Raw genomic sequence first — 10,724 nt, 5'->3', positions numbered from 1 at the left:
TATTTCATGTTCCTCAGATGGAAGAACTGCACTAAGTCAGCTATGTAGACATTTAACCTATCACATATTTTATCGACGATAGGATCCGACGCCAAACTCGTACAATCATTCGCATACAATACGAGTTCTATGTCGTCTAGAGGGTGTGGAATTTCAGAAAGGTTGAGGTTAAACAGTTCCGGAGATATCAGCCCGCTTTGGGGAACTCTCTACTTCACTCTACGAGTCTTGGACTTCTTATTTCTGAATTCTACGAAAAATTCTATTCGCTGTATCACTCTCGGGGTGCTATATAAACTGTCGGTTAAAAACACTCGCGCCTCTTCGAATCTGGTACTATAACGCCACTGATTGTAACAGTCGTTCTATCATCCTTTTTTCCCGGATGTTGCAATCTTCGCCTACTAACCTGTTGACTTCAAGAGTAAGTTCTCTAACTCTTGGGTCTCCAGGGTTTGTATGGCGAAGCTCATCACGTTCTGCTGGGAATTTTGGTCTGATTTCGGTTATTCGGTCAGCAGGTATGTAGCGAGCGCGTGCAGCAGTAATGATGTCCCGGAAAATTCTCTCTGCTACCAGAGGATCTGAGGATACAGGCAGTTGTCTGAAGAGGTGATTGGTAAATCACGATGAATCTACCTTCCATGGTTCAGAAACGTACCACGGCCAGAGTTTATGAAGTCGGGTGTTCTGTTTATGGAAACGATGATCGGAAGATAGTCTAATCCAAGGGAAATAACTGGTTGCCAGGATACGTCATTTATCTGTCCGGGTGCCACAATGGCGATGTCTGGCGAGCTGTGGCAATCTCCTCTTATCCTCACAAGAGCGTCTTCATTCACCGTGCAAAATGTAGAGATGAAGGTTGTTATTCTTGTACGGAGTTGGCAGGCGCTGGCCGAAACCTATTGAGTTTCAGGTCAATCTTGTACATAGAAACCACTGCTCTGAGATTGACTAGTCAATAACTAGGACGAAATGCCAAAGCTCACGATAATTGAGATAGAGCGCTAAATTTCTTGCACCCGAGTGTCTTTTTTCCATAGGCAGGTCAAGTTCGAAGATGGGCTATATCGGCCTACATTTTTTGACCGAACTACCTGTAATTTAACATTTGAGGTTTCCTGTGGTCACGAAACATCTCTACCAAAAATTGTCAACATAGGTCTACCTTTTGGTATAGCCCCCATATAACGGTACCTCCCGATATTCGGTATTTTGAGGATTTCCGCTACATCTTTTGGCCGAACTACCTGTAATTTAAAATTTAAGGTTCCTAGTGTTTACAAAATATCTCCAGCACAAATCGTTAACATAGGTTCATGTTTCGGTATAGCCCCCATATAATGCTACTTCCCGATTTCGGTATTTTGAATATTTTAGCTACATTTTTTGACCGAGCTACCTGTAATATGACGTTTGAGGTTCCCACAAATCAGAAACTATCTTCAACAAAAATTATCGACATAGGTCCATGTTTTGGTATAGCCCCCATATAACGTAACCTCCCGATTTTCGGTATTTTGAGGATTTTTTACCGAATTACCTCTAATTTAACATTTGAGGTTGCCTGTGGTGACAAAACATATCCACCTAAAATTGTCACCATGGGTCCATGTTTTGGTATAGCCCCCCTATAACGGTACCTCACGGTTTCCGATATTTTGAGGATATTAGCTACATTTTAAAACCGAATTTTCTCTTTTTTGCCTTTTGAGGTTCATAGTGGTCACAAAAACCTCTCCACTGAGAATTGTCAATATAGGTCCATATAAAGTTACTCCCCAATTTTAGGTGTGTTGAAGAGTTTAGCTACATTTGTTAGCCGAACTATCTGTAATTCGACATTTAAGGTTCCCAGGGGTCACAAAACTTTTCCACGAAAATTTGTCAACAAATGTCCACCCTTTGATATAGTCCCATATAAAGGAGCCGCCCGATTGAAGACATTGTTAGATTAATTTTTTACCTTATTTAGGCATTTGAGGTATACTTGGTCACAGAATATCTCCACCTAAAGTTGTGGACAGGAAAGGAAATAATTATTCTATTTTAGTTCAGAATATTTTATGGTGGAGGGTATAAAAAGTTCGGCCCGGTCGAACTTAATTATTTTCTACTTGTTATATCTGAGCCTTCCATGTTGGTGAAGGTTATACAAATTATGTATGTATTATCTCTATTGTATATTCTTAAATTATTATTATAAGTTTGTACTACTTTCGTAACTATAGTAAGTCCATCTATGACATCCATTCACACTTCGAGTCAGAGTTCAAATTAGGGCTTTCCATGGAAAAAATCAATATCAAAAGGTCTCGTCCTATTTTTCAAATAAGATATTATCCACCCAAATTGATACGGAAGTTGAGAAGAACACAAAAACGTTTCACTTTCGCTTCGATTGACAGCGGAAGCGGATACACAGCAGCAGGCAGCTCCACATGTGAATATGACCTTTTATTGCGTAGCAATTTAATAAGGAAATCCCACTAAAACTCTTAGCCACATAAAACCAATGAAAATTATACGTCTAGCAAGAAGATTCCAAATTGGATTTTTTATTGGATACCAGCATTCAAAAACTTTTTGCAAATTTGAAAAAAAAAAAAAAAACAAAAAATCCATTAAGCTAAGGGTAATTTTTAATGGTTTTCGAAAAAAATATTATTTTGATATATTCTCAAGAAAAAATCCAATCCAACCAACCAGCCATCCCGCCATTCAACAAGAAAGGCATTCACTCAGACAGCCAGTCAGTCACTTAGTAATAATAAACAATAGCACGTGAGAGTTAAAATTGAAATGACTTCCCACGCCGACGTTCAATGCAATCAACACTACAACAACAACACCATGAATAGCAACAATATTGTCAATGGGAATAAACTAGACCAATCTGAATCCAACCACCACCACAATGGCCATTACCACCCTTAATGCCTTTGCCACCAAGTGCCTGCCAGGCAATGGGAATTTCACTAAAAACAGGATAAAGGCAAAATTTTAATGCTTAACCTTCCCAACGAAAACAAAAAAATAAAATTCTCATAAAACCTCGTAACTATTATCTCAACCCTCAACGGTCGTATGGAAAATTATTCAATTTCCAATTGGAGGATATTAAACAACAAACAAAAACAACAATTTCTTAAAAATCAGTCAGTTGATTATTTCTCATTTTTTTGTTGGCATTCATTCATATTTTGTCACAGTGGATACATCGGAGATGAGTCCAAAGTCGCAATTTTCAATTTGGTTAAAAAACTTCCATTATTCAAGATGAGAATGTGATAAAGTTTACCCTGCGTTTACAAACGACAGGACAGTTGAGTTCATGTATTGATTGTCAAAAACCCAAAACTTGTCTGTGTGACGTAGGCGTCCAGACAACTGCAAAAACAGTTGTAAAATTATAAATGAAAATCATCGATTCCTTTTCGTTTTTCGTTCACATATTTTGTTTTTGTACATACTCTTTTGTTTTCAGCACATTTGAATCATCATCTCACTTCTTTTTCACAAAAATGTCAAAAATTTGTTAATCCGACTGTCTATGAATAAATGATGGACAGCTGGGAGACAAACGACAAATGTATGTATGTGTTAGTAAATCAGAGTTGTATTTGAAGACAAACTGTCTGGTATAAACGCCTAGTTAATTGGTAAGGTAAGTGAACCCCAATCAAAAACCTTTTCGTCTTTCCTACCGAGGGTGTTTCAATAACCTGGTACGTACATAAGAATCCGGAGATCTAGATATTATAGATGCCTTTTGAGGAACAGCAGTATCCTGCGAAGAAGAATCACAATCGGTTCGTCCATTAATATCCCGTGATGTTGGTCACCGAAGGTCATTGTTGCTGATTGAATCTAATCCGAAGCAAGGTGACATGAACATGTTTGTATAGCCGTTATTAACTATGACGATGAGTGCATTAGCGGACGCCATTTATTGCTGAAGGTCGTCTTAGGAACATCATCGTCTCAAATGAAATCGTTTAGGACAGAGTTCGTTAACGTAGGAGTCAAGGTCTTCATCTGCGAAAATATGGAATTAGATTTTTTTCATTAATGGTATTTTACTTACGAAATCGTACTGGGCAGATGTCTTGCACGGTGCGATCGATTCCCGCCCGAGCGTAATTGAGCCAAAACTACTCTGGTTTGTCGTGGCAGCTAACGCTTTTCAGCTGCGATAGATGGGGGATGTTCTCCGATGACTGCATTCACACAATAACTGCTTATGGTCTTAGCAACTGTGTCCGTGTGAATGCTGTTCAAATCTGACTGATATGCCTGTTGATCTAGAGGTTCTCTCCTATATTGTTGGACCGCCGTCTCTAGAGCATGAATATCCTTCTTTATATGACTGGGTGTATAGGTGGCCAGCAGATGGTGATTGGGATGGCTCTCACGGTAACACCCGAGCAAGTACTGCAACGATAGCATCTCATTATATTGTCGTACTGGAAGAATCATTCCCTCCTCATGTAGATGATCCACTGTAGATTTGTTGCTGTTCTCAGGGCGGCGTTCTGACAAATTTGAATCTTATCCCACTGTGTGTCACATAAATTTGGGGACCAAACTGGTGCCTCATAGCTTACCACAGACCGACCTATCGCTTTATACGTGGTCAACAAGGTTTCTTTATCTGCACCCCAAATGCTGCCGGCTAGGTACTTGAGGACCTTGTTCCTACATTTCAGTTTATCGCATATAGCTGTGGCATGCGAGGACGACGTGAAATTGGTGTCGAATGTGACCCCTAGAATTTTGGGGTAGTTTGTGGTCGGAATTCTGCTACCATCGACCCTGATATTCAACTCTCTTCTATACTGCGCCGTCCATGTGGTGAACAGAGTGGCCGTCGATTTAGTGGCGGATATCTGCATATTCCTCGCGTGGAAAAAGGTTGTAAGATCGGTTAAATAGGAGTTCAGTCTCTCACAGATGTCATCAGGGTAGGTACCTGACGCCAGGATCGTACAATCATCCGCATACATTACGATCTCAATGCCGTCTGGAGGGGGCGGAATACAGGAAAGATAGAGGTTAAACAGTTCCGGATATATCACCCCTCCTTGGGGAACTCCCTGTTTCACTCTACGGGGCTTGGATTTCTTGTTCCTGAATTCCACATACGACTGGCGACCACACATATAGTTGATTATCCAACGTTTCAGACTTGGCCGGAGGGTTGTCTGCTCGATGTCCTCGAACAGCGTGGAGTGCTTTACAGTATCAGAGGCTTTTGATAAGTCAAGCGCCACCATCACTGTTCTATCACACGGCCGCTCCTGGTTGAGTCCTCGACAAATATGTGTGGATATGGCGTGCAGCGCTGTTGTCGTGCTGTGCTGCTTACGGAATTTATGCTGATGATCGGCAACTTGATAGCTATTTATAATGCTGGGGAGGAATAAGCCCTCAAGAGTCTTCGCTACAGGTGACAAAAGCGAAATCGGCCTGTACGATTCACCTTTGCTGGCATCCTTGCCTGGCTTCAGTAGCGGGACCACCCTGCCCATTTTCCAGACTTCGGGAACAATAAGGGTGGCTAGCGACAGGTTGAGAACTTTAGTGAGATACTCCACTCCCGGCTCATCCAGCTGTTTAAACATTACCATGGAAATTCCGTCAGGGCCCAACGCTTTGGATGATTTAGCTTTCCTGATGGAATTCGATACATCATCCATTGTAAACTGTGGTGGTTCATCCTCGGCAGGAAGAGATCTAATGCGATGTAACACTCTTCTCTTCGCCATGTCAACCTCGGGGTGCTCGACAAACTGTCGATTGAAGTAACTTGCACACCTCTTCGGGTCAGTCAACATAACGTCGCCAAACGTGTTCCTGAATTCCACGTGCGACGTGGCGTCCACACATGTAATTGATTATCCAACATTTCAAACTTGGCTGGAGGGTTGTCTGCTTGATGGCCTTAAACAGCGGACCACCCTTTCCATTTCCAGACTTCGGGAACTTTAGTGAGATACTCGTCTCATCAATCTGTTTCAGCATTACCATGGGGATTCCATCAAGACCCAACGCGTTGGTTGATTTAGAGTTCCTGATGACATTCGCAACATTATAAATAAATTGGGGTGGTTCATGCTCAGCAGGAAGATCTCTAATGCGACGTAGTGCTCTTCTCTTCGTCCAGTCACTCCCGGAGTGCTCGGAGTGCTGCATTACCATGGGGATTCCATCAAGACCCAACGCGTTGATTGACTTAGAGTTCCTGATGACATTCGCAACATTATAAATAAATTGGGGTGGTTCATTCTCAGCAGGAAGATCTCTAATGCGACGTAGTGCTCTTCTCTTCGTCCAGTCACTCCCGGAATGCTCGACAAACTGTCGATTGAAATGCGCAAGTTATTTCTCTTCGGATATGTCAAAGTAATGCAGCTAAACGTGACTGAGGTCCTATATTCATTCTTTCCAGGGTTCGAGAGTGACTTAACCATTGCCGGCAATTCACTTATTCTGGCTCCTAAGTTGCAACACTTCAGATGACATAATAACTTGTTTCGTTTATGCTCACCGACCAACCTGTTCCAGTTTCAGCTCATTGACTCTTGGGTCACTGGGATTGGCACGCTTATTTGCCAGTCCCGTTACTTCTGCTGGGAAGTTTGGTCTCACTTCGGGTATTCGACCAGCAGCTATATGGCGAGCGGCTCCAATACAGATGATGTCTCGGAAAGTCCTTTGTTCCACCCGAATATCAGAAGGGTTGGGCAGATCTCCAAAAGTATTTGTTGAAAGTATTTATCGCCCATGCAATATTCGCACGACTTAGGATCTCATTGATAACAGCTAGCCACAAGAACCTTTGTTACATGCATTACTGCGCTGTCAACTTCCGTGGTTATTGTGCGACAGTTCGATAACCCTAGCTTGGAGTTTGCTAACTCAGGGAATTTGTTCCGACCGATTTCCGTAGATTCCTATGTGCTAGCTGAATGCCGCCAAAGTTGTCTTGGTATCTTTCGATGATCGCAAAAGGAACACCCATTGGACACTTTCCACTTAATAATGTCTGGTGTGTGTCTGGCCCTTCGGCTTCTCCGTCTTCGGAACATGGTGGATTCCGACCGTGTGTTTGCGGCCAATAGTGTCAAGATGGCTGGCTTTCCAGACTTGACTGCTTTCGTTGTAGTCAGCGCAGTTTTTGAACTGGTGACAACTTCCGGAAGAGGGAGTGGAATCAGTTTGATAGGTAACGAACACATGTCATCGTGAGGGTACTTTCTTTCCAAGCCCTTCACGAATCGTAGTCCTGCGTGTCCTTTCTCTCCCGGGCCTTACTATTCCTGGTGGTTGAAGATGTGAGGGTCGCGTCCTACCTGGGAAGGACAGCCCGTCGGCACCCACCGACATTTTATCCCCTGAGGTGGTTATGTCTTGATCATCTGGGTTAGTGCTCCCTAAAGCAACGGAGGAAGACACCTCTCTGTTTTATTGAGATGACCGTAGTGTTAATCTCTTCATCCGCAGAGGATTCACTATACCTTATTGATTCGCGTCAAGAGCCCTCTTCCTTTCTAAAGCCGCTTTGGCAAATTTTAAAACTCGAATTCGGGCTCACATCCACCATTTGGATCGCTGCAATTTTTGTATGAACATCGTGAGGGCTAGAAGAAGTTCAACAGCCGCCGCTTTGCAATGAGGCAGATTGTGATCAGCATGATCCGAAGTAGTTGTGACCTACGATCTTCGACTGCATTTGTACTGGAAGGACGCATAAGATATCCTAGACAAAAATGCAGTTTGCCCTCATTCTTGTCCCTGAGTGTCTATTGACACCATGATGAAAAGACCCCCATTCTCAGAATTATCGATAACCGCTACTCGAAGTTAGTTTACAACCATTGATCTTTTGGTGCTCATTTCAACGCTGTTACCCGTGAGAATATATCGGGAAGATATCTTGTAGCTTTGGTTAGCTTTTGAGACTACCTGGGCTGTGTTATCTTTCCGGGTTTCGGTCTTTTGATAGCAGCTAGAAGGGGTAGATTGTGATCTGCATGATCCGAAGTAGTTATGACCTACGATCTTCGACTGCCTTTGTACTGGAAGGAATCTTATGCATCCTAGACAAAAATGCAGTTTGCCCTCACGCGTCCTTAGATATTCTTGTCCCTGAGAGTCTATTGACACCATGATGAAAATACCCCCATTCTCCGGACTTTGACAGAAAAATTTCCACTAAAAAAGGGGAAGATTTGGATTCTGCCAACAGAGTATTGTCAGTATCCGTGCAGGGTCCACAGCTGACAGTAGCACCTATGTTGGATCTACATCATATTCACAGCCGCAAGTTGGCACCCTTCCCAGAGTTTCGCAGAGAAATCTATTGTGTTGGCAAGGAAGTCTAAGCACTCATTTTTTTCGCAGGAGATAATCTTGACTCCCACATAGGGACCAGCTTTACCAAACTGCGTATGTTAAGGAAAATCCCGTCTTCGATAAGCAGCCATCGATTATCACTGATTTTCCATCATGATCCGAATTATCGATAACCGCTACTCGAAGTTAGTTTACAACCATTGATCTTTTGGTGCTCATTTCAACGCTGTTACCCGTGAGAATATATCGGGAACATATCTTGTAGCTTTGGTTAGCTTTTGAGACTACCTGGGCTGTGTTCTTTCCGGGTTTCGGTCTTTTGATAGCAGCTAGAGGAGGTAGAAATGTTGGAGTACTGACTCGTGTTGGGTCTATTGGCCTTTGGTTGTGGTTCTTTCGTTGACCTAACACTCTTTGAGCAGTCATAGATTATCACCGCATTACCATTTTTTATCGATAACCTCCCCTCGAATTTAGTCTGGTCATTTGGTGCTCTTTTCAGCGCTGCTACCCGTAAGAATAGATTAGGAAAAAATCTTGTGGTTTCGGTTAACTTGTGAGTCTATCTCGGCAGTGTTATTTTTCCGATTTTCGTTCTTTTGATAGCAGGAAGAGGAGGTGAAATATTTTGGGGTTCTGACTCGGGTTGGGTCTTTTGGACTTTGGATGTTGTTCATCCGTTGACCTAAATCTCTTTAATAAAAAGCCATAGATTATAACCGATTTTCCAATTTTTATTGATAACCGCCACTGTAACATCGTCTGGAATTATAGGTCTTCCCTTGATAAGAGATCGGGATTTTACGACTTTGGTTAGCTTGTGAGGCTACCTTGGGAGTGTTATCTTTCCGGTCTTTTGATAGCAGAGGAGCAATGATGAACACGAAGAGAGCATTTTGTATGGTGAATCGTACGAAAACGTAAAGGCAAGTGCTCATCTTGTTCATCTATGCAGAGGAGGTAGAAGGTTTGTAGTACTGACTCGGGTTGGTTGTTTTGGCCTTTAGATGTGATTCTTCCGTTGACCTAAATCCCTTCGATTATCATGGATTTTCTTGTTTTTTATCCATAACGGTCACTCGAACTTCGTCTAGAACCATTGGTCGTTTGGTGCTGTTTTCGGCGCTTCTTTCGTCCTTTTGATAGCAGATTTGGAGTTAGAAGATTTGGAGTTCTAACTTGGGTTGGTTTCTTCTTCATTCTTAGGATGTGGTTTTTCTGTTGACCTCACAGATTTGTTCATTTTTTAAAGATAACCGCCACTCGAAGTTCGTCTGGAACCATTGATCTTTTGATGCTTTTTTCAGCGCTTCAAACCGTGTGAAGGGACCGGGAAGATATCTTTTAGCATTGGTTAGCTTGTAAAGCTACCCTGGCAGTTTTATCTTTTCGTCTTTTGGTATTTTGATAGCAAGCAGAGGAGGCATACGTTTTGAAGTACTGACTCGAGTTGGGTCTCTTGACCTTTGGATAAGGTCCCTCCGTTGTCCTAACTCTCTTCACCTTGTTCTTTGTTTGGTTTTGGTTGACAGCACTTGCCCAGGTGTAGGTGCCGGTGCAGAGTCAGTCTTCCCAGCTTTCTGATTCATATGATTTGACATCAACTTTGAGTGGTGCCCTGACTGTATGATGACAGAGTTTTCCTATGAAGTTGTCTATGGCTTAAGACACCATTTGTAGAGAAGTTGCATATGGCTGAAATACTCAGGTAATGTCGTCAATATTACGTTGAGGAGTATCATTGTCTTTAACCTATTGTTGGATGAAATATTTTATTCAATTTATTGGAAAATATTTGTGGCCTTTAGAGCAGAAGGATTTTCAAAAATCCTTTTTGGGCCACGCTAATGTAGATACCTTCGTTAGCCATAAGGCCGAGGGTATAAATAATATTACGTCTTCCATATGAGATACTTTTTTTGTGCATTTTCCTATTTAACCCACTGTCCCATACAAGGCCGCGACCAACCACATCGTTCACATGCGAATACCTCTATGAGCAGAGGATTATTATTTGTATAAGAAGAAAAAAGCTGGTGCTATCAACAGGCAGGCTGACTGACTGGCAAACAACAATGCTACTCATATTACACACAAACATATTTTTTGTGTTTGGTGATTTTAACCTGGTACTTACTCCCTTTTCGAATACCAATAAGATTTTTCTTTCCCAGCGATACAGCTTGCGTGTGGGTAACATAGAACGGGGGTTGTTTGCCTTACTATCATCATTCAACATCGTTTAATAATCATATGTTTGTCATCATTGCGATTGCATTATGATATTCTTTGATGTTGTTGTTGCTTTTGTTGGTGGTGATGTTAAACATTATCCTGACCTTATATGTAGCTCGTGTTCACTC

Source organism: Musca autumnalis, unplaced genomic scaffold (assembly GCF_047663935.1).
Source record: "Musca autumnalis isolate F117 unplaced genomic scaffold, ASM4766393v1 scaffold_5, whole genome shotgun sequence".
Taxonomy (NCBI): domain Eukaryota; kingdom Metazoa; phylum Arthropoda; class Insecta; order Diptera; family Muscidae; genus Musca; species Musca autumnalis.
Note: the sequence above shows the minus strand (reverse complement) of the source record.